This window comes from Podarcis gaigeae, assembly GCF_964106915.1.
Source record: "Podarcis gaigeae genome assembly, chromosome: 12".
NCBI classification, from domain to species: domain Eukaryota; kingdom Metazoa; phylum Chordata; class Lepidosauria; order Squamata; family Lacertidae; genus Podarcis; species Podarcis gaigeae.
Window position 1 is genome coordinate 13,269,175 of NC_139688.1, and position 27,972 is coordinate 13,297,146.

Here is a 27,972-nt window from a genome sequence, read left to right on the forward strand (position 1 = left end):
CTACATCAACATCACAGTTAGAAGCCCATCAACCCCACAGCAGGGGAGCCAGCTGGCAACCTGGTGAAGACTTTGATGTACAGGGAACCATTTGCACAGGGAACAGAACAGGACTGTTTATCCCTGCTGCGTCTTTCTCCATGAGGCATAAATAGTGCCTGTCTTAGGCATTTGTACATCTGAAGAAGAAGAATGCCCATCCAATTCTAGAGGTCTTAAAAAAGAAAATCTTGCAGAGACTGACAGTGAAATGGTGCTCCCTCTAGAATCTGCGGCCAGACTGATTGTTTCATAGGATTTTCTTTTTTTGCACCCCTCTATTCATGTAAGTCAGGACACGGGTGGTGCTATGGTCTAAACCACAGAGCCTAGAGCTTGCTGATCAGAACGTCGGCAGTTCAAATCCCCGCGATGGGGTGAGCTCCCATTGTTCGGTCCTTGCTCCTGCCAACCTAGCAGTTTGAAAGCACGTCAAAGTGCAAGTAGATAAATAGGTACCGCTCTGGTGGGAAGGTAAACGGCATTTCCATGCACTGCTCTGGTTTGCCAGAAGCGGCTTAGTCATGCTGGCCACATGACCTGGAAGCTGTCTGCGGACAAACGCTGGCTCCCTCGGCCTATAGAGCAAGACGAGCGCCGCAACCCCAGAGTCGTCCATGACTGGACCTAATGGTCAGGGGGTACCTTTACTTTTGCCTTTATTCATGTAAGTGACTCAAAACAGCATTCATTGGGCTTTCTCCTTTTATCATTGTCACACAGCTCTGTGACATTGAGTTAGGCTAAGAGGTGGTGATTTCATAAGGTCATAGAATTATAGAATCATAGAGTTGGAAGGGATCCAGTCCAACCCCCTGAAATGCAGAAATCTCAGCTAGATCATACATGACAGATGGCCATCCAACCTCTGCTTTAAACCTCCAAGGAAGAAGAGTCCACCACCTCTCATGGGAGTCTGCTCCACTGTCAAACAACCCTTACGGTCAAAAAGTTCTTCCTGGTGTTCAGTCGGAATCTCCTTTTTTCTGTTGTGAAGGCTGGGTAGGGATTTAGACCTACATCCAGTTGGTCCAAGTTCAGCGTATCTCCTCTATACCACAATAGAAATGCAGTGCTCACCCAAAGCGTTTTTCAGCCTTAAGTAGAGATCAAATGATATTATGCACACAAACAGGCCAACACTTAGGTCCCATTTGCACTATATATTTAAAGCAGTATCATGTCACTTGAAGTAGTCCAGGCTTCCCTCAAGGAATCCTGAGAAGTGTAGTCTGTTAAGGCTGCTGTGAGTGGTTAGGAGACCTCCATTCCACACACAGAACTACAGTTCCCACAGTCCCCTGGAAAGAGGGATTGATTATTAAACCACTATGAAAAGGGTAGCTCTGTGAGAGAAATAGGGGTCTCTTAACAACTGTCAGCATTCTTAACAAATTGGAGACTAACAACTAGCCTGCACCAAATACAGGAAGAACTGCAGCTTGGTGGCACAAGCTTTGCAAGCAGAAGGTCCTAAATTCAATCCCTGGTGCTTCCAGATGAAGCTGTCAATATGGGTTTCTCTAAATTTCTCATTGTTGTAGTCTTAAGTTCAGTTCTCTATATCAATTTGCAATTTATTTATTCTTAAATCCTCATGAAAATTCACCCACATTTTAGTCAGAATTTTTCCCAGTATACACACACGTGTGTGTGCAATTTTGCCTAATATACACATTTCTGCAAAGCAATTTTCCTAATATACTGGATGCTTGTGTGTTATTTTGTTAACTGTGCCCTTCTATGCACCGTTTTATTTTGTTTTCTAAGTCAGCTTGAACGAAAAGAGGCAGGGTGGGTAATTGTATGTAAAGACAAGTAAATTAATAAATGATTGGTATGAAAGGGACACCCAGAGCAAGGCCCTAAGTAAGGAAGAACAAATAGTTTGTTGTGTACGTCTTCATTGTTGCAGTATCTATGAGAAGTGCCTGGGTGTATCTTCCATCCTAAATGGACTTTCCAGCCTACATTGATGCATCTTGATTCCTCCTACTCTGCTTTATAGAGTCATAGGCTATAATTTCCCCAAGATAGTAAAGTATCCATCTTTTTGTCATGAGATCTTAAGGATTTCCACTAGGCTACTTCATTAGCTAATTAATAAGCTATGCTGATCAATGGAAACCTTTTGATTAATTAAAAATGTGTACCTAGTAAATTCGGCAGCAAAGGTGCTTTTTTTTTTCCTTTTGAAGAAATGTAACATTTGTAATAGGACTACTTTAAAAAAAACAGAGGAAATAACCATCATCTTAGAAGAGACATTCTCTTTTCTTCCCACCAAAGAAAGACGGTATCTTTTGCAATGAAATCCTTTTTTTTTTCTCTTAGAGAGTTCTTGTTCTTACTCATATGCAAATATTTTAAACCACTATTAAAATGATTCCAATTCATGGCTTGGGTGTCTCGAGAGGCCTAATTTCTGTTCTCATTTCACTATTAAATACTATTTGATTTTGTGACACTTAAAGCAGGCTTGCCCAGTTTAGTGCTCACCAGATTTCATTGGACTACACTTCCCATCTTCTGTGACAATTTGCCATACTAGTCAGGTCTTTTTTATTTAAGTCCAACAATATCTGGAAGAGAGCAGGTGAGGTAGGATGCTTTAAAGGCTGGAGAAGGGGAGGAGAAAACTCTGGGTGTTTGGGGAAAAGTTTAATATAGGCACAGCATGATTCAGAATAGCCCTTCAGGGGCACATTTTAAGAAACAATTATCATCAAATCTGACTGTAGTAATTAGAATAATGGCTATACCATAGTATACTCAATGTGCTATATGCTAATGTGCTATATTACACTACGCTATAAATCCCCGCGACGGGGTGAGCTCCCGTTGCTCGGTCCCTGCTCCTGCCAACCTAGCAGTCTGAAAGCACGTCAAAGTGCATGTAGATACATAGGTACCACTCCAGTGGGAAGGTAAACAGCGTTTCCGTGCACTGCTCTGGTTCGCCAGAAGCGGCTTAGTCATGCTGGCCACATGACCCGGAAGCTGTACACCAGCTCCCTCGGCCTACAGAGCGAGATGAGCGCCGCAACCCCAGAGTCAATCAAGACTGGACCTAATGGTCAGGGGTCCCTTTACCTTTATATACTAAATAGTTGCTGTACAGCAGGGGTCACCAATGCAGTGTCCATGATTGCCAGTGTGCCTGCCAGTCCCTCCAATGGTGATCTCGGTAAATATCCCCTCAAAATTCCACAATGCAAGAGACTGTTTGCTCTTCCAGATAAGTTCCTATGTGCATTAGATCAGCCTCTTCTACATTCGACTGGACACCCACCCTCCTTTCCGCTCTGACCATAATAAAGTGTTGTTGCTGTTGTTGTTGACAACTAGAGGAGAAATGCAAAGAGCTTCTCTTTGTGAGAAAGTGTGGTGGTGCCTAATGTAGATGCCTTTTCTGATTGGTGGGAAGCCTGGCTTATAGAGGGCATGGTCAAACCATTTTGTGGCCCTCTCTTTTTTTCTGCTCTTTTAGATCTGGTGGCCATTTTGTGTTATGCCACGCCCCCATGGCTGCCATTTTGAATGGCATACACAGCCCAACAAAAGCCTTTGAGGGCACCATGATGTATATGATCAAGTGGGTGTTGGTCCATGACAGCTAGGATTGTGTATCTTTTGTTGTTACGGAGCAGGTGTTCATTAACTATAATTAATCAATTAATTATACTACCCTTCATCTGAGGGTCACAGGGCAGCTTACAATATAAAAACATAAAAATACATACCATAATAACAAACAAAACAACCCTCTGGTACACACACATGCACACACAATTTAAAAGGCCATAGTTTGTTTAACCAAAGACCTGGGAGAAGAGGTTACGTTTTGAAAGTGTCAAGTGAGCCTCCTTGAGGAGATCATTCCACAAACAAGGAGCCACTGCTTCAGACTTCTTATGGAGGAGATACATATGGGGAGAGGCAGTCCTTGAGGTATTGTAGTCCTGAGCTGTTTAAGGTGTTATTGCTTAAAACCAGCACTTCGAATTGGAACCAGAAACTAATTGGCAGCCAGTACAGTTGGACCAGGACGCAGGTGGCGCTGTGGGTTAAAGCCTCAGCGCCTAGGACTTGCTGATCGAAAGGTCGGCGGTTCGAATCCCTGCGGCAGGGTGCGCTCCCGCTGCTCGGTCCCAGCGCCTGCCAACCTAGCAGTTCGAAAGCACCTCCGGGTGCAAGTAGATAAATAGGGACCGCTTACCAGCGGGAAGGTAAACGGCGTTTCCGTGTGCAGCTCTGGCTCGCCAGATGCAGCTTTGTCACGCTGGCCACGTGACCCGGAAGTGTCTCCGGACAGCGCTGGCCCCTGGCCTCTTGAGTGAGATGGGCGCACAACCCCAGAGTCTGTCAAAACTGGCCCGTACGGACAGGGGTACCTTTACCTTTACCTTTTACAGTTGGACCAGGATTGGCAGTATATACACAAACCATCTTGGTCACCAAATTCTGCACCAGCTGAAGTTTCTGAACCATCAGAGGCAGCCCAGTGTATAACATGTTGCAGTAATCTAACCTTGAGAGCCAGTGTGGTGTAGTGGTTAAGAGCGGTAGTCTTGTAATCTGGGGAACTGGGTTCGCTTCCCCGCTCCTCCACATGCAGCCGCTGGGTGACCTTGGGCTAGTCACACTTCTTTGAAATCTCTCAGCCCCACTCACCTCACAGAGTGTTTGTTGTGGGGGAGGAATGGAAAGGAGAATGTTAGCCGCTTTGAGACTCCTTAAAGGGAGTGAAAGGCGGGATATCAAATCCAAACTCTTCTTCTTCTCTTCTTCTAGAGGTTACCAGAGCATAACCAATTAATGTTAGGCTATCCCTGTCCGGATACGGGTGTAGCTGGACCACCAGCTGAAGCTGATGGAAGACACTATCTATAAAATGCCCATCTAATGTATATTAAATGCCCACAACTCCTACTTCCACAAACATATTACTATCCCCACTCTTCTTTGGAGATTCATTTAGTTAAAAAAAAAACCATCAAGAAATCAGTCATGGATCTTCCTGCATAATGCATATTTTGGCCCTTAGCTTGTAGCTAACGTTTGTCTCTTAACACCTCAATATTTAATGCATTTCTTGGGACAATATCCATTTGATTTTAGTTGTTTTTGTTGCCTGAACCTCTCCCATTAGGTGACAAGCCTCTGAAGATTCTAACTTTAGATTTGAGTATGGAAATATAATTTTACAATAGCGGAAAAACCCAATTTGCATGGCTGCAAAATGTTGGTTTAATCACGATCAGTTCTACTTATTTGCTGAAAGAAATCCTTCTCTCCTACAACAATGAGGGAACCAAGTATATTGTGTATGGGTTGGCAACTGAAGGCCCCTGGGAGTGGGGTGTCAGTTGCCCCTCCTAGTTTTTAGTTAAAAGGCAAAAAAAAAGACTACAGTAGTAGACACGGGTGGCTCTGTGGGTTAAACCACAGAGTCTAGGACTTGCCGATCAGACGATCGGTGGTTAGAATCCCCATGACGGGGTGAGCTCCCGATGCTCGGTCCCTGCTCCTGCCAACCTAGCAGTTCGAAAGCACGTCAAAGTGCAAGTAGATAAATAGGTACCGCTCTGGTGGGAAGGTAAACGGCATTTCCGTGCGCTGCTCTGGTTCGCCAGAAGCGGCTTAGTCATGCTGGCCACATGACCCGGAAGCTGTACGCCGGCTCCCTTGGCCAATAAAGCGAGATGAGCGCTGCAACCCCAGAGTCGGTCACAAGTGGACCTGATGGTCAGGGGTCCCCTTTACCTTTACCTTTTAGTAGTTTCTATCACCTTAGAGGCGGGTTAGGGATGATAGCTCATCACATGCACACACAACTTCCCTCCAGCAAAACTAGGGTTGCCAACCAGCGTCCCTGACTGTACCTTCTGTTTGCCAGGTTCTGCCCCAGCTCCACCTTTGGCCTGCCAAATGCCATACTGGTTCCCTTCATGCCTTTCCAGGCTCACCAAACCTATCAGCTTCTCACTTGGCTCTGCCTACCCGGCTTGTTTTGAAATCAAAAGTTGGCAGCCCTTAGCAAAACAAGGTGCTGACCCAGAGGCATAGAGGTGTTTTTTTAAAGGGTTTTTTTGTATTTTAATGTGCAACTCATCAGCAGGCAAGCACACAGCAGAACGGGGAAATTGTACCGGGGGTCATATGAGGCCTAGGCAAGTAGCTCACTCGTCGCCCCATTTCCCCCCACCCCTACCCAATTCCTCCAGATGTTTAAAGACCGGCTTTCAGCCCCATTCTAAAGATGTCACAATAAAAATGACAGGTTCTTCCTTTCACCTAGTGCTGTACACACTTAAAGAGGTGCTGCTGCTCCTACTGCTGTTGCCGTGGCCATAAATCTTACTTAATCACCAGATCAAGGTTCCATTTGCATACAAGAGAGAGCTTGAAAACTACCTGAACAGTTGCCAAGAAAGTAACTAGCATGCATAACCTTCAGAGAGGTTATTAGAAGGCAGAGGTGCACCAGTGACTTGAGGGGTGGGGGGGGAAATATGCAATGGTAATTTCTTATCGTCGGTGTAAGAGGGCAGAAATGAGTCCAAGAAAAACATGCAGTCAAGGATCTCAGACAAGGAGGAGGACCATCTGAAACAATCCTTCCCAAGCAATAGGTATGCTTGTCAACATTCCCTTTACATGTTGCCTGTCAACCGCTGGAAACTGTGACGGCCCTCAGGGGTGGTTAGTATTGGCGGGGAGTGAGCTTGCTTGCTCCATTTGCAACCCACCCCTTATGCTGTGCTCGCCAGGGAACACACCAGAAGCTCAGGTGCAGTGCCGGATTTACGTATAAGCTAAACAAGCTATAGCTTAGGGCCCCACTCTCTTGGGGGCACCCCAAAAAAATTAAAGGGGGGGAAACTGGATGTACATTTCCAAAATATAAGATAAAAGACAAATAAAATAAAACCTACATACAGCAACAGTGTTTTGTGTAGTGTAGGCTCCTGTGATGTAAGTAATGGGCCCCGCCTGCTCGCCTGCTCCCTAAAATATCACTGGTTTGCTCATTTCTATATGTAGGGTGCCTACATTCTGCATGGACTTTGCATTCTGCATGGACTTTTCAACAATCACTTTGATAAAATACATATTTTGTTATGTGCAAATGGCTTTAGATGCCTATTAGGTCCATAAATTGCCATATAGCATATATTCAACACAAAAACAGCGACAATTTGTTGTTGACAAAGGACAGCTGGACATATAAAGGGCCCCATTACCTTCAGCAGCGTAGGGCCTCATCAAACCTAAAACCGGCCCTGCTCAGGTGCCTTCACAACAGGGCGTTCTCTTCTGCTACCCACACACAAGAAGACATTAGCTTGCAAGGGGCAAACACAGCTCCAACATTGGAAAGATCCTGCCTATGCCTCCAGGAGGAAGGAGAAATGAAGGCTGCAATCCTAGCCATGTCTACTCAGAAGTAAGTCCCACTGAATTCAATGGGGTTTCCTCCCAGGTAAGTGGGGTTAGCACTGCAGCCTCAGACTTGCAGGCTTTCATCAAACAATACACCTAGATCACAGAAATGGCCTCATTGCTTGCTACCATCTCTGGCTCCCTCAATACAGTGGTACCTCAGGTTACATATGCTTCAGGTTACAGACGCTTCAGGTTACAGATTCCTCTAACCCAGAAATAGTGCTTCAGGTTAAGAACTTTGCTTCAGGATAAGAACAGAAATCGTGCTCCGGCGGCACAGCGGCAGCAGGAGCAGTGGCATAGCGTGGGGGGTGCAGGGGGGCCCGGCCGCACCGGGCGCAACATCTGGGGGTTAGGGTTAGGGGGCGCAAATCCATGGGTTAGGGGGCGTAAATTACTTGCCTTGCCCCGGGTGCTGACAACCCACGCTACGCCACTGAGCAGGAGGACCCATTAGCTAATGTGGTGCTTCAGGTTAAGAACAGTTTCAGGTTAAGAACGGACCTCCGGAACGAATTAAGTTCTTAACCCGAGGTACCACTGTAGTTAGAAAGCTAAGGCTCCATCGGCACTCTATCTGTAAAGCTCCACTTTAAACAGCCATGGTTCCCCCTCCCTGCCCCCAGGGAATCCTGGGAAATGTAGTTTGTTAAGGGTGCTAAGAGTTCTGTAAGGTAAAGGTAAAGGTACCCCTGTCCGTACGGGCCAGTCTTGCCAGACTCTGGGGTTGTGCGCCCATCTCACTTAAGAGGCCAGGGGCCAGCGCTGTCCGGAGACACTTCCGGGTCACGTGGCCAGCGTGACATCGCTGCTCTGGCGAGCCAGAGCCGCACACGGAAACGCCGTTTACCTTCCCGCCAGTAAGCGGTCCCTATTTATCTACTTGCACCCAGGGGTGCTTTCGAACTGCTAGGTTGGCAGGCGCTGGGACCGAGCAGCGGGAGCGCACCCCGCCGCAGGGATTCGAACCGCCGACCTTTCGATCGGCAAGTCCTAGGCGCTGAGGCCCTATTCCCCTCACTGAGCTACTGTTGCCCCACCTCTGAGTCCCCTCCACCTGCCATAGCCGTTAGGATGAATGGGAGGTGGGCAGGCATAGGTATGCCAGTTGCAGAGAGGAGCCTCTTCTGTGTCTCTCCCGCCACCTCCATGAGCAAACTGGAGGAGCATGGAGATGGGCAGAAAGTGTGGGATCGTCTTTTGTTGCCTATGTACCCCTTCCCTTCCCTTCCCTTCCCTCCCCCACACCCCGTACTTTGCCGCAGGCCCCTACTTGTTCACAACATTTAACGGCCCGCTTTGATATGCAGCCAGTGGTGTGTTTTTTTGTGTTTTTGTTTTGCCATTCCCGACTCATCTTTGATTCAGAAGTGCTCATGCCAACGAGGTTTTTCAGAGCCAAAAGGAGGCACGGCTACCTTAGCAGTTTTTGAAAACTCAGGCCGTAAGCAAAATGAAGGTTTGGCAAAGAGGACTGGATAATGTGATTCTCAAGTCTGGAAAATACCTTTCGCGTTGCAGGTGCTACGTATTCTTCTGCATGGCCTAATAATAGAAAATGCCCGGCTAATGGAATATTACAGAAAGCCACTTAGGTGGACATAAATTTTATGAGTCAAATGGCCTCTCACAAAACGCCAGCTTGAATCCTGCAATGGGTCTGGTATAGTACGTTTTGAATTGCAGCACATTTTAAAATAGAAAACCTAGGGATTTGCTTCATGGTCATCCCTACAACAATATTTAGATAAGCATAAAGCACAATCCGTTTAAAGCACATGGCTTCTCTCAAAGAATACTGGAAACTGTGGTATAGCCTAATTAAAGCTACAATTCCTAGCACCCTTGACAAACTACAGTTCCCAGGATTCTTGGGGGGGGGGAGCCATGTGCTTTAAATATGTTTTAAATATATGGTATGGATGTGACCAAAGACACATAGGAACATTTTCAGCAACATTAAAAAAATCTCCCCATTTACATTGCCTACTCTTGCTCTGTCAACGGGATTCATTTCACGTGGGATTCCTGATTGGCTAGCACCATTCATGTGACTAATCCATAAGAAGAAGAAGAAGCAGTAACCAGAAAAGGGGGGAGCAAAGCAGAATGGGACCAGAAGACAACTTCACACAGCATGATTTTTAGAGGAGGAGGAGGAGGAGGAGGAGGAGGAGGAGGAGGAGGAAGAAGAAGAAGAAGAAGAAGAAGAAGAAGAAGAAGAAGAAGAAGAAGAAGAAGAAGAAGAGTTGTTTGGATTTGATATCCCGCTTTATCACTACCCAAAGGAGTCTCAAAGCGGCTAACATTTTCCTTTCCTTTCCTCCCCCACAACAAACAGGTTGTGGTGAGGTGGGTGGGGCTGAGAGACTTCAGAGAAGTGTGACTAGCCCAAGGTCACCCAGCAGCTGCAAGTGGAGGAGCAAAGAAGCAAACCCGGTTCCCCAGATTACGAGTCTACTGCTCTTAACCACTACACCACACTGGCTCTAAAAAGTGAATGATTGCAAACAGTGGTTTTCTGTTCAATATTTCTACCCCTCTGGAATTGCTATTTGCAATCAGAAAAATTGAAATGAGAATACTTGGTGCAACCCTAGTTCACATGCACCTGATATGGTTTTCCACAATCATTTCTACATTATCATTTGCTGCAACCCCTCCTTTTCATAGTACAGTTTTGTGTGACTATGAGTTGGTTCACACATTAATGTTTGCATCATAGAATTGAAACCGACTTTGGAGGTCAAATATTCCAATCTCCTACTCAATGCAGAATCTTTGAGACAATCCTCAAAAGCAAAAATGCTCATCACTTCCCAGCACATATGTCATCAACCCTTGCAATAAGTTACCAGAACCAGTAGGTACCAGTTGGGGGGCGATAGACAGAGAGGCAATCTATTCTACTTGCATGGATTCCTCATCGAGTAACCACTTGCCACCATACAGTACATATCTCAAACTTTACTTCCTTCCTTCCTGATTCTTCTCCAGTTCAGTTAGTGTTGCTGTTGGACCTTCAATGCCTTCTTTCAACCATCAGTCTTACCAGAATATTAGTTTTGCACTCCCCTGTTATATACAGTATAAACGGGTTCTCACAGATGAATTGCCACTAACAAAAATTATCATACGACCCATGAAAACTCATCCTCAGCACAATGCTTTTAAATGGAGCTAGGGCATACAGTTGTCTGTAGAAGAGACTTCAAAGTCAGAAAAACCAAGTGATGAACATGTGTAAACCATGTTAAAGACAAAATGAGACACAGCAACCAAAACCCTGGCTGGGAGGAGGAGGAGGAGGAGAGGAAGAAGAGGAGGAGGAGGAGGAGGAGGAGGAGGAGGAGGAGGAGGAGGAGGAGGAGTTTGGATTTGATATCCCGCTTTATCACTACCCGAAGTAGTCTCAAAGCGGCTAACATTCTCCTTTCCCATCCTCCCCCACAACAAACACTCTGTGAGGTGAGTGGGGCTGAGGGACTTCAGAGAAGTGTGATTGGCCCAAGGTCACCCAGCAGCTGCATGTGGAGGAGCGGAGACACGAACCCGGTTCACCAGATTACGAGTCTACCGCTCTTAACCACTACACCACACTGGCTCTGGGAGCAGTGATGTGGTGGCAGGTCCACCTTCACACACAAAGCCCTTCCACTTTTGACATCCAGGACGGATCGAAAGCTAGTCCATTTCCTGATGAAGGGGCGTGACCCAGGACATTGTGGATCTGGTACAGCATAAAGAAAAAGAAATGGAATTGTTCCACCATTGTCTAACAGCCTGTCCGCAGCCTCCTCTCACTTCCTTATATAATGGTTGCTGGAAGGTTGGAGCAAGGGACAGAGAATAAATTGTATTTAGTTTGCATTTAAACCTAATTCACTCTTTCTGAAACACTGCAAACACAATAATCCATCAAAATTCGCACATATCTGAATTTTGCAGGACAGTTCTCCATCCAAGTAATGTGCACAAAAAATACATATATGAAGGTAAAATGTGCATAAAACTGCATATATTCATGAAAATAACATGCAAACATGCAGTTTGTTAGGGAAAATGTAAATATTAGGAAAATATGCTTTGCAAAAATGTTTACGAACTTAATCCGTTCCTGAAGTCCGTTCTTAAACCAAATCTGTTCTTAAACTGAGGCATGCTTTTCCTAATGAGACCTCCTGCTGCCAGTGCCTTTCCACCGTTTGGCTTCCGTTCGTAGACTGAGCTAAAGTTCGCAAACCGGAACACTACTTCCAGTTTTGCAGAATTCGTAAACCAAATAATTTGTAAACAGGACTGTTCATAAACCGAGGTACCACTGTATTACGCAAACTGCATTCAAAAATGTGTGTATTCACACAAAAATGCTGGTGGATTTTCACGAGGAATTTAAAATTAAATAAATTGTAAACTGATTTCGAAATGTGGAGAACTGAACTTAAGACTGGGAAAATGAGAAACTGAAATTGACAGATTCGCCCATCCCTAGTTGGAGCACAAAAAAGCAGGGAAATTTGAAGCCTCGGGCAAACCTTGCATTCCAAGGCAGGGTGGGGCAGAGAGGAGCAATTTCTGGCAAGAACTTAGCCTGGAATTAAAACCAAATCCAGTTGTGTGTAAGGATGCTTGAAGAATTTGACCTTTGCAAATTCTGATGTGACCTCACCTGATGCTATTGGACTACAGTGTAGATCAGAACACAATTGCCCTTGGGATTTTGATCTTCTCTCACTGTTGCGATGTTTCTCAGCTCAAAGAAATATGTATCCAAATGCATATAAAATGAAAATTTTGAGGTAAAACATGACAGAAAATACATTTTTGAGATATGTATTTTGTGAAAGTATATGTTTAAAAATACATTAATTAATTGCATTTTTAAACATTGATTTTTGTGCTTTAAAAAAGTGAAGTCAGATTAATGCAGAAACTATTACAACTACTACTACAGTTGTACCTTGGGTTACAGACTCTTCAGGTTACAGGCTCCGCTAACCCAGAAATAGTACCTCAGGTTAAGAACTTTGCTTCAGGATGAGAACAGAAATTGCACAGTGGTGGCGCGGCGGCAGCAGGGGGACCCATTAGCTAAAGTGGTGCTTCAGGTTAAGAACAGTGTCAGGTTAAGAACGGACCTCCGGAATGAATTAAGTTCTTAAACCGAGGTACCACTGTACTACAATTTTATTGAATTTACACCTAGTCCTTCCTCAAGGACCCCAGAGTGCCAAACAGTATACAATTTAAAAGCAAAAAGAAAACAAAATCATTATAAGACAATTTAAGCAAGTACAATAAAATTTATCTAAAAGCAATGTCACTTAAAAACCTTCTCCTATCAAATGATCATGAACATTCTTCAGCCACCAAATGTCTGGGTTAACCAGAATGTTTTCAATTCTTCCTGAAAGTTAATAATGATGGAGACAGACACATCTCACTCCAGAGGGCATTCCACAACCAGGGAAACACCACTAAAAAGGCCCTGTCATGGGTCAGCGCCAACATACCAGCTGCTGGTGGCAGCACCACCAGTGAGGCCTCACCTGGTGATCATAGATGGCAGAGATTTAAAAATGAACCTATGATGACTTGACATGGGCCAGAAATGGACATCCATTAATTCCTAGCTGATGGGTTCAAAATTGTCCAAGCACATGTGTAGTTTTGACAACTTGGCATGACCATTTTAGGCCGCATTTACAATCACCACTCCAAGCTGGAAGACAGTTGGGAGGAAGTAACAAGGCTATTGTTTCCATGTGTCTGGTTCTTGTATTTTATTATTATTATTTATAATTGCATGATTCCTCCGGGAACCTCAAGGTGTTGTGTATTGTTCTCACCCTCGTTTTATTCTCACACTGACCCCGAGAGAGGGTGCCTGACCCAAGGTGAGCAGTGGGCTTCATGGCCAAGTGGGAATTCGAACCCTGGTCTCCTGGGTCCTAGTTCAGTTCTCTAACCACTACACCACACTGGCTCTTACTGCACATATGTTTAGCTCTTGGGCACTTACTACAGCAGTGTGAGGTCTGGGAAAAGGAGTTTCCATAGCAATGATTTGGGCTTAAATTGCATGTACACCATTCTCTGCTCTTTTCAGGTTAGTAAGTGCTCAACTGAGTACAGTATTTTGCAGACCTGAGGCTAGAAAAACCATTCCAACAATAAGATTTTTATTGTTCTTCCTTTTTAAAGAAAACTCATTTGGTGTCCCTTTCCTGCTAAGTATCTTCACCCATCATAGCCCTTTAAGACCATGAGCACATTTCTGAAAACACACCTAATTTCAACTTAAACCCTTTGATGATGTTTGCTAAAATACAGAAGGTGCTTCTCACATGACACCGGATATTACAGTGTTTGATTGCCACGTCTGTGGGCTTAAGGCAGTTTCTAATGAAAGAGTTATGATTTCAAAAATCCCCCAAATTATAAATAGACTCTCCCGGCTTCTGTTTTGCCTTTGAAGAGGATGAAATTTCCTCACTCACACAAACTGCTCAGAGTTGCTGCTCCTCTGTCAAACTTAAAGGTAAAGGTAAAGAGCCCCCTGACAGTTAAGTCCAGTCATGAACGACTCTGGGGTTGCGGCACTCATCTTATTTTACAAGACGAGGGGGACAGTGTTTGTCCGCAGACAGTTTTTCCAGGTCATGTGGCCAGCATGACTAAGCCACTTCTGGCAGAGCAGCGCATGGAAACGCCGTTTACCTTCCCGCTGGAGCAGTATCTATTTATCTACTTGCAGTGGTGTAGTTTCGAACTGCTAGGTTGGCAGGAGCTGGGACCGAGCAACAGGAGCTTACCCCATCGCGGGGATTTGAACCACCGACCTTTTGATCGGCAAGCCTAAGGCTCAGTGGTTTAGACCACAGCGCCACCCATGTCCCATCTGTCAAACTTAGGGCTAAGTATTTATTTATTCCAAAGCCTGCTGGAAACGGCAGAATGGGACTTGAGTTTTAATTTAATTTAGTGGCCAAGGACATTTTGTTGTCGAAGTCTGAGGAGAAAATATGACACACAATATTCACCCACTCAATTCCCTGTACAGAAGCCAACTGGACTGTCAGGTGAATCTACCTTCAACCCAAGGCAATGTACTCCACCATACTTGAGGGCAATGTGTTAGATTTATGGGCATAGGGAGCTCCTGTGACACACACAGCTTAGCTGAAGGCCTGCCTTATCCCATATGTGCCATTTTTAAAAGTGCTACAGAGTCTTCGTTCTAGATTAGTGTCTTGAAACAGGTGGCAGGTGAGTTTGAGGGTCATCTCAAATTCCAAATACATTTCTTCAGATATATGACAACCAGATGTTAACCACTGCATTTCTAGAAAAGAGAGGACTTCCTCTTGCTTCAGGCAAAATCTTTTCTCCTTGGTGCATGTTGCTGGGGAACAACCTTCCCCAACCTGGTGCCCTTCAGATACTTTGGACTACAAATCCCACCAGTCCCAGCGAGCCCAGGAGTTGTAGTCAAAAACAGCAGGAGGGCACAGGTAAAGGACGGCTTCAGTGGGAGGCTGGCTCAGGTCATTTTTGGTTTGAGGTACCAACAGCACAATCCTGTGCCTGCCTACACAGAAGTCAGTCCTATTGTGTTCAACTGGAGCTAAATATAAGACTTTGGCTGTAATATCACTGTTTTGAGCTTAGCTGTGGGTTTTGTGTAGCTCCAAAAGATAAGAGAGGCTCTGGTGAGAATTCAAAAGTAAGACAAATGACTCAGCAATTGAATGATTGATTTATGGAGAAAGATTAAAAGAGGGAAATGTGTATAGCTAAAGGGGTGACATGATAACTATGTATTTTGAAGATGTATACCAAAGAAAGCAAGGAAGTGGTGAGGGTGGCTGATGATGGCTTGGAAAAGGGACTAAGAAGGAAAAGAATGAAAACAGTGCACAAACACAGAAACAATGAAACATGGTTATTTATTTACCAGCTATATGTTCCCCTTCTCCCATCAATCTTAAAGTGGCAGATACCCCCCCTTTTTTTTGCCTCATCACAAACTCATTGGATAGGCTAAATGAATACATTTTCCTTTAGCTACCCAATAAGTTTATATCTGAGTGTTTTCAGTGTTACAAAAAAAGTTGTTCTTGATTTTCAAAAGTCTCTTGGAAGGCTTGGGAAAGAAATCAGTCATAGAATCACAGAATTGTAGAGTTGGAAGGGACCCTAAGGGTCATCTAGTCCAATCCCCTGAAATGTAGTCGAAACACCAGTGTTTGACTACTGATACCGACACTGTCCGAAACACTCAGAAACCCATACCTCTGTACACACAGGCCTCCATGTCACATGGCTGGAAGGGGGTGTGCCTGCCCATTCGGCATAGGAATTCAATCACTACCCCAAAAGCACACAAACTAAACCTGTGAAAGAAGGACGCTGTTTGCAAAATCTGCTGATCAGAAACAAGCCAAACAGAGAATGCTACTTACTCCCTTCCATACAGAATTCAGAATGGGCTGATTGAAGGTGTTTAATGGGTGCAAAGACCATAGAGCTGCAAATGTATTAAAGTCTGTGGCAAAATCTACCTGGGGAGAAAAACTGCTTTCCCCCCAAGAGTTAAAGATGCATTCTTTACGTTGTCAAAAAAAGACAATAGTGGAAAATGCATGATAGGACACATAAGATATGGACAGCTGCCAGCATGTTGAACAGCTGCGCAGCACATAAGAATTACTGCAGCTGTATTTAAACTAGAAGTGAAATCTATTTTTTATATATAATTTAATGTGCTCAGGATTTTTTACTTATCAGAAGCGAAACATTAGCAATTATGAACTGTTTATTTCCTTGGACGGTGTGCTGTTTTTGCTTCCATACATCTCCAAGTTCAAAATGTCAGGGAGGCATATTTGTGGCTGGCTTCATCATGAGACAACCAGAAGAAGAAGAAGAGTTTGGATTTCATATCCCGCCTTACACTCCCCTTCAGGAGTCTCAAAGTGGCTAACATTCTCCTTTCCCTTCCTCCCCCACAACAAATACTCTGTGAGGTGAGTGAGGCTGAGAGACTTCAAAGAAGTGTGACTGGCCCAAGGTCACCCAGCAGCTGCATGTGGAGGAGCGGAGACGTGAACCCGGTTCCCCAGATTACGAGACTACCGCTCTTAACCACTACACCACACTGGCTCTCTGTAAGACCCCCAAACCTGCATGGCTGTATGGGCTGCCCTGAGATTTTGGTGAGATTTCTTAGAGCCAAAGGGAAATCGTGTTCAGCAATTAGACTAAAACCTTGCCTGTTTAAGATCAGTTATGGCTGTCTTGTGTTGGCTCAGATTTGTGGAACAGGAATATAAGGATGGCCCATTTAGTCCAGGATCCTGCTCTCACATGGCCAATGGGATGCCTATGGGAGACTTCCGGCGCACCGCGATCTCAGCGCAAGCAAGGTTCTTACCGGGAGGGGAGAACCTGAGCTATTTTGGAGGGTGGGGGCAACTCCAGGGCGCGGAGACCCCCCAAAATACTTCTGGAGGGTGTTCAGAAGGTCTGGTTCCCGGCACGACCAGGAGAAAGATCGACCCGGCCACCAGGTAACCTCTAAGAGGTGAAGAGAGCGGCGGAGAGATCTTGCAGGTCGAGGGACGCCATTACCTACCTCCAATTAGCGAAGCCCTGAGCCTGCGGAGAAAGCGGTCCGTTCTCAAACTAAGAACTCCGAAACGAAAAGAAAACATTCCAATTTGGTGGTCAAAAGACCAAGCAACAACAAGGAAGTCTCGGAGCAACAAAGAGGAGTGAACGGAGTTTAGCTGAAAACCGAAAATCAACCCAGACGCAGCGCGACGCCAGTGTGAGAGGAAAGTGAAAGTGAGTTGCCTTGGTGGATAAGATAAGATATCTCCTCTCAGCCGTCCCCTCAGGACAAAAGGGAAAAAAAATTGTGGTGTACTGTTACAGAAGGGGGGAAGGAGAGAGGCCAAGGAAAAATATCTGGAGGGAGGCGTCCTCGGCGAAACGGAGGGGGAAAGGAGGAGAAAAGACGCTTCTTTGTTCTTTGTTCTGTGCGATAAACGCAAGGGATTCCAAACCGGAAGAGAAGCCCCTGCCGCCATTAGAAACCTTTGAGAGTGAATCTGGCAATAGGCGGAAAGGGGAGAGGAAAAAAGGACAGTGATATACACCAGCGAAACTACTACACTGTAGGTGATTTTCTCCTCTTTATATTACTGAGGCGCTTGACTTTTTTTTCTTTTCCTTTACTGGACTGAAACATGAAAACCGGAATTTTCAAATATTGATTTACGTGAGTGATTAAAAGCAGAAGAACTAAGATAAAGGGACATCTTAGAAAGAAACTGGGAATGCTATTTGTTTATGAAAGACTGAATTGATATCTTGGAAATATAGGGGAGAGCAACTTTGGGAGAGGAGACGCCGAAAAGCTAATGTTAAATTAAGGATCTGGCGACATCTAGTGGCGAAATGAAGATTGTTTAATTCTTTGACCGGTTCCCCTTCCCCTTCTCTCTCCCCCCTTCTCTCTCTCTCCATCTCCTTTACTCCCCCTAATTGTTTTCTATCTTCCCCTTGCTTTTCGGTTTTGCGATCCCTTTGTTAGTTGTTTCCGAGCCACCACCCAGCCTGATTGGAGGAAAGAAGACCAGTTGATTGAGGAAAAACTGGACTGGGTGGAAGAGGAATTTGAAGGACTTAAGGGCAAAATTTCTATAGTGTCTACAGTGATTATAAGGAAAATATAAATAAGGGTTGGATAACCTAGGAGGGTCAAGGATAGAAAGTCAACATAATAAAGGCTGAGAAGACTGATAGATATAACAAAAGAGTTAGAAAGAAATACGGAAGGCACCGCCAGGGAGGGGTGGGAACACAAAAATAACAGGATGTCGCACACAGGAAAGAAGGGAACAAACGGGGGAACTCCTAGTGATAGAAGGGGGTCGAAACAAGAGGCAGACTTTAAGACCGATATTTTGAAGGTGCTTGCTGAAATTAAACAGAGTCAAACCAATGTAGAACATAAGTTAGAACAAGTAGATAATAGGATTGGGAGATTGGATAAAAAGATGGACGAGACAGTGAATGAACTAAAAGGCCAAATAAAAGAGATATTTAGGAGAACACAGCTCAATGAAGAAGGATTAAAAAAGACTAGATCGGAGTTAAAGGATATTAAAAGAGAAAAGGAAAAGATGAAAGCGGAAGTGATGGATTTAAATAAGGCACAGGAGGAGATGAAGGATATTATCGCAATGAATGAATTGAGGCAGAGGGAGGTGAACTTAAGATTGAGGGCGGTGCCAGAGACACAAAATGAAAATGTTAAGGAGAAATTAATAAAGGAGTTAGCGGAATGGATGGGGATGACAGTCGAGGAAATGGCCAAAAAAGTGCAGAGTGCATTTAGAATGCGAGTCAGTTCAACAAGAGTAAAGAAATATACAGGCGATTGCCTGATAACATTTAAGGATAAAGAAATGAGGAATAAGATACTCTTAAGGAATAGGGAAAAGAGATTGAATATAGAGGGAAATTATATTATTATCTTTAAAGACGTCCCAATCAGACTACTTAAACGTAGAGATTCTTATAAATTGTTGGTGCAAGCACTGAAGAAAAATAAAATTGAATTTAGATGGGAATTCCCGGAAGGGTTATCCTTTATATATAGAGGCAAGAAGCATAAGCTATCAAACCAGGAGGAAACCGGGAAATTCTTGAGGAAATATAAAGAATTAAGGGTGGAGATGAACGGAAAGGGGGGAGCGGAAGGAGGAGCCTCAGGAGAATCTGAATCAAAAGAAGAGGAGGAAGGGGGAGGGAGTGGACCGGAAGAAGAGATAGAAGGAGAGCTAGAAGAGGAAGATCCAGGAAATTTATAAAGATAAGGAAAATTTAAGGGAACAATAGAAACAATGGGGTTAAAAATCTGGAGTTGGAATATTAATGGGATGAACGACAAAAAAAAGAGGAATAAAATTGAACAATATCTGAAAAAGAAAAATCTAGATATTATTTGTCTCCAAGAAACGCACGTAGCAAGAAGGCACAGGAAAATACTGATTAATAGGAGGTTAGGAAATGAATTTGAGTCTTTGGACAAAGAGAAGAAAAGAGGGGTGGTTTTCTATATCAAAAATAAGATTGAGGCTAAACCAATATTTAAAGACGAAGAGGGCAGAATAATAGGGGTCCGTATCAATTGGCAAGGAGAAAATTTGGTGGTAATTGGGGTATATGCCCCAAATGATAATAAGTCGGAATTTTTTAAAAAATTGGAAGAGAAAATATGTGAATTTGTCGATCAGAAAATTATTCTAATGGGTGATTTGAACGGGGTGGTCTCTCTAGAAGCTGATAGGTGTAGGGAAGGAGGAAGTAAGAATGGGAAGCTACCAAAATCCTTCTTCTCAATGGTAGATAACGGTAATTTGATAGATATTTGGCGTCTTAAACACCCACTGGATAAACAATTCACCTTCCACTCCGAACCAAACCAGTCGTTGTCACGTATTGATCAGATATGGATCTCAAACGAATTATGCCCAAGAATTAAACTAATAGAAATAAGACCGAGTGTATTCTCAGATCACAATCCGATGGAGTTGGAATTAAAAAGCCTGGAGCCGAGAACTTTTAGATGGAGATTAAAGGATTATCTGCTGGAGGATCAAAAAATTGTTGAGATAGCGCAGGAAAAACTAAAGCAATATTTCATGGAAAACCGCGGTAAAGGAACAAAAGCTAACGTAGTATGGGAAGCAAGTAAGGCAGTAATAAGAGGTTATTTTATCCAGCAGAATGCAATCAAAAACAAGAAGAGAGAGAAAGGGAAAGATGAGATTTTGAAGCAGATAATGGCAAACGAACAGAAATTATCCCAAAAACCCAATTGCCAGAAAGCAAAAGAAAATATAAAAATTTTACAAGCTCAATTTGCCACAATAATAAACAGAGAGGTGGAATGGAATATAAAAAAATTAAGACAAAAAAACTTCGAGTTTGCAAATAAGTCAGGCAAGTGGTTAGCATGGCAAATTAAAAAGAGGAAGGAAAAGAGCACAATAAACAAAATAAAGGTGGGAGAGGAAGAGAAATCAGATCCTAAAGAAATTAGGGGAGAGTTTCTCAATTATTATAGAAGATTATATTCCAACAAAGAGAAAATTAGTTTAAGGAGAATAGAGAGATTTCTGAAGGATAAAGGGGCGAAAAAAATCTCAGTGGAGGAAAGACAACAGCTGAATACCCCAACAGGAAGTGATGAAATAGAAGACGTAATTAAAGAGTTAAAGAGGGGAAAAGCCCCAGGTCCTGATGGATTCACCGCAGGTTATTACAAAGAGATGAAATCCATTTTGGTGGGACCTCTGAAAGAAACTATGGATAACATTTTAAGGAAAGGAGAATTCCCAGAGACCTGGAAAGAGGCATACATTACGTTTATCCCCAAGCAAGACGCAGATTTAACTCAGGTCAAAAATTATAGACCGATCTCACTGCTAAATGTAGATTATAAAATATTCGCCGGGATCCTTGCAAAAAGACTGAAGAGGCTACTATCAGAGACTATTCATAGGGATCAAGCGGGATTCCTGCCAGGACGGCAGATGAGAGACAATACAAGAAATATAATTAACATGCTAGAGTATTTATCTGTCAAGATTAACAAACAGGCCATAATGATGTTTGTCGATGCCGAGAAGGCATTCGATAATGTTATTTGGAACTTTATGTTGAAAAATTTAGAACATATAGAAGTGGGGGAGGATTTCTTTAATGGAGTAAAAGCCATATATACAGATCAGAAAGCCAGGCTGATTATCAATAATATAGTGACAGAAGAAATAAAGATACGAAGAGGAACAAGACAGGGCTGTCCGCTCTCCCCGCTTCTGTTTATAATGACCTTAGAAGTACTACTAAACTCTATAAGGCAGAACCAAAAAATAAAAGGAGTGTTAGTTGGGCAGAATGCATATAAGATCAGAGCCTATGCGGATGATGTAGTTATAATGACAGAAGAACCAACAACTGCAACAGGAGAGATATTAAAGGAATTAGATCAGTTTGGAGAGGTAGCAGGGTTCAAATTAAATAAGAGTAAAACAAAAATAATAGGTAAAAATTTGGATCAGAAACTAACAGAAACAATTCAACAGCAAATGCAAATAGAAGTGGTTAAAAAAGTGAAATATCTTGGCATTTGGATAACACCTAGGAATATAGATCTGTTTAAGAATAACTATGAATCGACGTGGAGGGAAATAAGAAAAGATTTGGAAATTTGGGGAGGGCTGAAACTGTCGTTTTGGGGAAGGATTAACACAATTAAGATGAATGTGCTGCCGAGGTTGATTTTCTTATTTCAAACTATCCCTATAATTAAAGGAAGCCGAATCTTTAAAGAGTGGCAACGAGTGTTGTCGAGATACATATGGCAGGGAAAGAAACCTAGGATTCAGTTTAAACTATTAACAGACATAAAAGAAAGGGGGGGCTTCGCCTTGCCGGATGTGAAATTATATTATGAGGCGGTTTGCCTATGTTGGGTCAAAGATTGGGTAAGGCTAGAGAACAGGGAATTATTAGACTTGGAGGGTTACGATAACAACTTCGGCTGGCACGCCTACTTATGGCGGGATAAATGGAAGATACACAAGGGATTTGGGAATCATATTTTCAGAGGACCTTTAGTTGAAATATGGGATAAATATAAAAATCTGTTGGAACCAAAAACCCCACATTGGCTTTCACCTCTAGAAGTCATGTGTGCGAGGACTATTAATATGAGAAGTAAATGGGCAACATATAACCAGTTAATAATTAAAGAAGATGGGAAATGGATTGTACGACCATACGATCAGGTTAAAGAATATGTCCATGACTGGTTACACCATCTCCAGGTGAACCAAATGTTCAGGAAGGATCTTAAAGAAAGAGGCTATGCAGAGAAGGAATCTAAGTTTCAGACGGAGATTATAAACAAAGAAGAAAAAATTGTTTCGAAAATGTATAGGATACTGTTGGATTGGAGTTTAGGGGATGAGGAGGTTAAGTGTGTAATGATTCGCTGGGCAAAGGATGTAGGACATAATATACTATTTGAAGATTGGGAAAAACTCTGGAAGGAAGGACTAAATTTCACGGCGTGTGTAACGGTAAAGGAAAACATAATGAAGATGTTTTACAGATGGTATTTAACACCTATGAAATTATCGAAAATGTATAAGGTGGATAACAAGTGCTGGAAATGTAGGGTTAGTGAGGGTTCCTTCTATCACATGTGGTGGGAGTGTGGAAAAGTTAAACAGTTCTGGGAAAAAATCTATATAGAACTGAAGAAGATTTTAAAATATACGTTTCCAAAGAAAGCAGAATTTTTCCTACTAGGTATATTGGGTTATGAGATAAGAAAAGAAGATCATAGATTAGTATATTATGCAGTTACAGCAGCAAGAGTAATGCTGGCCCAGATGTGGAAAAAGCAGGAGACACCAACGGTGGAGGAATGGAGATTTAAGCTGTTGGATTATATGGAATTGGACAGACTTACAGGCAAAGTAAGATACATAAGAGACCAAAAGTTCACTGAGGATTGGGGAAAATATGTAGATTACTTGGAACTTATTAGTCAAGGGAAAATAACGCTAAAGGGATTTAGAGACGCACTGTGAAAGATTGTGAGTTATTGTTTAAAGAGAATAGGAGACTAAATAATATGTAAGGTCAATATACACTAAGAAACGTATATAAAAAGGTACAATGACAATATATACCAAGAAATGTGTAATTTAAAGTGTTACTTCGAATGATTTTCGGGAAAGCTAAAGGAAGTTTTGAAAATGAAGATTAAGAAATGTGACCAAAGTGAAAATTAAGTTTTTATATATTTCTCTTACTATTATCTCTTTCTTTATCTTTATTTGTCTGTGTAATACTTTTACTTTTGTATGTTTATATGTGTGTGTGTGTACATATTCTTTACTTCCATGAAATAAAAATTTAATGAGGGATGCCTATGGGAAGGTCATGTGCAGGACCCAAGCCCAAGAGCATTCTCCCTTCCCAACAACTGGTTCAGAAGCATTGCTACCTGTGACCATGGAGGCAGACCATAGCCATCATGACTGGTAATCGTTGATATCCATCTTTCCCATGAATTTGTCCAATCCTCTTTTTAAAAAAAAAAAAAATATTTATTAAAGTTTTAAGGGTTACAAAAAGCAAAAGTAAAAACACCATATTAAACAAAAGCAAGTCAACAATAAGTAAGAAAGAAAAGAAAAAAACAGAAAAAGGAAAAACAGAAAAATACAAACAATTAAAAAACACAGCAACTCTTCCCATAACATATCTTCCATTAGCTTGTTTCCTTGACCTCCTCACACCTCCCTTTTTTGTATTCTAGTTCGGTTAGCTATTTCAGCAAATCCTTCCCATCTTTTCCAATTTTTGTCCTGTAATTTACCTTAATATTAATGTAACTTTACTTTCCCTCCTTTCACCAATTAACAGTCTGTTTTTTCCTAAACCTTTATAACATTTCTGCTAAAACCACATAAATTCGTTCCAACATCATTCTAACATTCATTAATTTTACAATGTTTCTGTAAATAGTCTTTAAATTTCTTCCAATCTTCCTCCACCGACTCTTCTCCCTGGTCTCGGATTCTGCCAGTCATTTCCGCCAGTTCCATGTAGTCCATCACCTTCATCTGCCATTCTTCCCGGGTGGGTAGATCTTGTGTCTTCCATGTCCAATCCTCTTTTAAGGCCGTCCAAGTTGGTGGCCATCACTGCCTTCTGTGGGAGAAGATTCCATAGATCCCATGCTGCATGAAAAAGTGCTTTCTTTTATCTGTCTTGAACCCTCCAACGTTCAACTTCATTGGATGTCTAAAGAAGCTAAGGCTGATGCCAAAACAGATGCAACCCATGATTGGCAATGATGTTGCGCAATGTCACCGATTGTACTTGCATGGGTACACTCACCCTTTACCTTGGTCTTTTAGGTCCAAATCCAGGCTGGGAGGATGGCGTGCCTGTGACCAGAAAGCATGGCCCACTTTGTCTTGGTTCTTTATGAAGCATGTGAATTGGATGCTATTATTGGAGGAAATACTCTTGTGAGTTGAGCCATGCCTGCTTGTTCTCTACATCAGTAGCCCTGAGTCTTCTTGGAGATATAGACGAGTTACAAAAATGTAAAATAACTATTTACTGGCAATTCACAAAACTCAGCTTATCCACTCATTCCCAGCTCTCTCCCAGTTCCGTGTGATTCACTATTAAGCCGCTCTGTGAATTGTGAGGGGAAGAGGGGCCTCCTAATTATTCTTAGCATCCTGAATAAACTCTTCTCGTCTTCACTGGTGATCACTCATAGCTGAGTAAGATGGTTTTCCATGAACATGGTCTTAATAGTGAGTCCATAAGTGACTGTGGCGGCCAATTCTGGATCCACACGTCCTTCCACAGTGGGGACATAACTTTCTGGGCGGGAGTTGATCACGTAGAGGGTTTGCCAAACTACAGCTCCCAGAATTCCTTAGGTGACTGTTTAAAGTGATATTGCAGTACTTTAAAAGTATGTTGTAAAGGTGCCCAGAATTTATTGTTATATTTTCAAAGCATTCCTGATCATCCCTGCCCTTCTGTTTGCCTTGGGTTTCGCTTTTTGTAAAAATCTAGTGCCAGTCTGAAAATTTGCCACTGTTTCCCCAGAAGCGAGTGGAATAATGAAATAAATAAATGCCTGATGTGCCATTCTGCTGAAATGCAATTTCTGACACTTGCCTAGGCTAAGTGTTGGCTCCAACGCCAAGCTCTCTGCTCCAGTGCTCATGAGCAAATGTATTTCCTTCTGCCATTGTAGCTAATTAGGCAAGGGCTTGTGTTCATGTCAAGCCTTGTGTAATACACCTTGTGTTGAACACCTTGTCAACACTTAATAAATTAATAAATAACAGGATGATCTATTAATGGCCTATTGGCTCCTTCCTTTCATTCTTCCCCCACCCACCCTCTTCACCAGAGAACTTGAACTTTCCCTGTTATATTTAGCAGAAGATATTGTAAAAGGTTAAGTTTACGGCAAGCTGTAATTACAGAAAACCCAAGGCTTCTGTGTGCCAGTCTAACAAGATTAATACCTTTTTTGACAGATTTTAATAATACGGTTTTATAATATTTAATTTTGTTCATAAAATGTCTCTCAGTGGGGAAGCCCCCTTCCTTTTTTCTTTGTTCTATTTTTAAAAAATAATTAAATACCCAAACATTAACGCTCTAAAATAATTTAATTTGTTTCTCTTGGCACAAAAAAATGTGTAATGATGCAGGATTGCTGGAAACTGATTTTGATAGGACCACAGAGGGATCAACTTCAGCTTAATTTGGACATTTCAATCTATTTTGATAGGCCTAGGCCTCTGAAGCCAGATTTTCAATTGTGGATCAAATTCATTATTCTCTCTTTTAAGTCCATATCCAGTCAATGTTTAGTTTAGTTTTTTTTTCTGTCCTGATTGAATGTCTGCCCCCATCTATACTTTATTGGTATCCTGCCTCTTCTCAATGGAAGATTTAAACCCATAATAACCCTGTGAGGTAGGAAAGCTGAGAGACTTTGTCCAGTCAGCTTCCACACTAGTCAAATCTCATCTGTCAAGGCTTAGGTGAATGACTGTAGCTCAGTGGTAGAGCATTAGCTTTGCATGCAAAACTTCCCAGGTTCAATCCCCAGCATCTCCAAGTAGGTCTGAGAAAGACCCATGTCTTAAATCCAGCTGCTAGTCAGTAGAATTAAACCAAATGGACCAATGGTCTGATTCAGTATAAGACGGTCTGCTACGGTTCTTACTAGAGTACTGTGCCCAGTTCTGGATGTTACACTTTAAATAGGATAAACTGGAATGGGTTCAAAAGAGGGCAACAAAAAATAGTCAAGGGTATGAAAAAGAAGTCCATTGAAACACATTATAAGGAGTTGGGTACTTTTCACCTGGAAATGAGAAGAATGAGTGGAAAGATGGTAAAGGTAAAGGGACCCCTGACCATTAGGTCCAGTCGTGGCCGACTCTGGGGTTGCAGTGCTCATCTCGCTTTACTGGCCAAGGGAGCCGGGGTACTACTTCCATGTCATGTGGCCAGCATGACTAAGCTGCTTCTGGTGAACCAGAGCAGTGCACGGAAACGCCGTTTACCTTCCCGATGGAGCGGTACCTATTCATCTACTTGCACTTTGACGTGCTTTCGAACTGCCAGGTTGGCAGGAGCAGGGACTGAGCAATGGGAGCTCACCCTGTCGCAGGGATTCGAATCGCCGACCTTCTGTTCAGCAAGTCCTAGGCTCTGTGGTTTAACCCACAGCACCACCCGCGTCCCTTCATGGAAAGATGATAGTAGTCTTCAAATACCTGAAGTGCTGTGGCATAAAAGGTAAAGGACCCCTGACAGTTAAGTCCAGTCACAAATGACTCTGGGGTTGCACGCTCATCTCGCTCTATGGGCCGAGGGAGCCGGCGTCTGTCTGCAGACAGTTTTTCCAGGTCATGTGGCCAGCATGTTTAAGCCGCAAACCAGAGCAGCTCACAGAAATGCCTTTTACCTTCCCCTCGGAGCAGTACCTATTTATCTACTTGCACTTTTGGGGGTTCTTTCGAACTGCTAGGTTGGCAGGAGCAGGGACCAAGCAACGGGAGCTTACTCCATTGTGGGGATTCAAACCACCGACCTTCTGATCAGCAGTCCCCTGCTGTGACATAGAAGAGTACAAAAAGTTGTCCTCTGCTGCCTCAAAGCCAAGAACTACGTTATCCTTCCACTATCAGAGAGAGTAGGCTTCTTTGAACGTCAATTGCTAGGAATCACAAGTGGGGAGGGAGCTATTGGGCGATTTCCACAAGCATCTGCTTAGCCACTGTGAGAACAGGATGCTAGACCAGATGGGCCATTGGCCCAATCCAGCAGGCGTCTTAACTAAATCTAATGGGCTTAAGTTCCAGGAGAGTATATATTGGTCCAAAATCTTAATCTTAAAAGCAACTTGACAGTGAAACCAATTATCTGGGGTGGGTAAGCTCTCTCTCACAGGTCTTCTTCACACACAGGCTGGACAGCCATATGTTGGGAATGCCAATAGTTCTGGATTTCCTGCATCAAACAAGGGTCTGGAGTAGGTAATCTGCAAGAACCCCTCCAATTCCATGATTGCTGGATGATTTCTGCAACATTTTTCCTACGTAGGCTTAGCGGAAACAACAAAACACTCATTCATCTACATCAGGAATGGGAACCCATGGCCCTCCAGATGTTGTTAGATCAGCCTCAACCAGCAAAGCCAATGATCAAGGATAATGGGAGTAGCACTTCCCCACCCCTGATATAAAGACTACCACAAAGCTGAGCCACTCATGACTTTTCTGCACCACAGACATAAAACATATTTAGTAGTTATACCCTCTCTCCAAGGAATCCTGG

At 43.0% G+C, this 27,972-nt stretch overlaps 1 long non-coding RNA gene across 2 annotated transcripts in view; it reads right to left on the reverse strand.

The window, feature by feature from the left end:
* Window positions 1-2,532: 2,532 nt before the first annotated feature.
* LOC310828141 overlaps window positions 2,533-27,972 on the reverse strand; it is a 170,223-nt gene continuing 144,783 nt past the window's right edge. For both annotated transcript variants that reach the window (XR_014556716.1, XR_014556717.1), the window contains exon 3: window positions 2,533-2,621. This is a non-coding gene — a long non-coding RNA (uncharacterized lncRNA). The remainder of the gene's footprint in view (window positions 2,622-27,972) is intronic.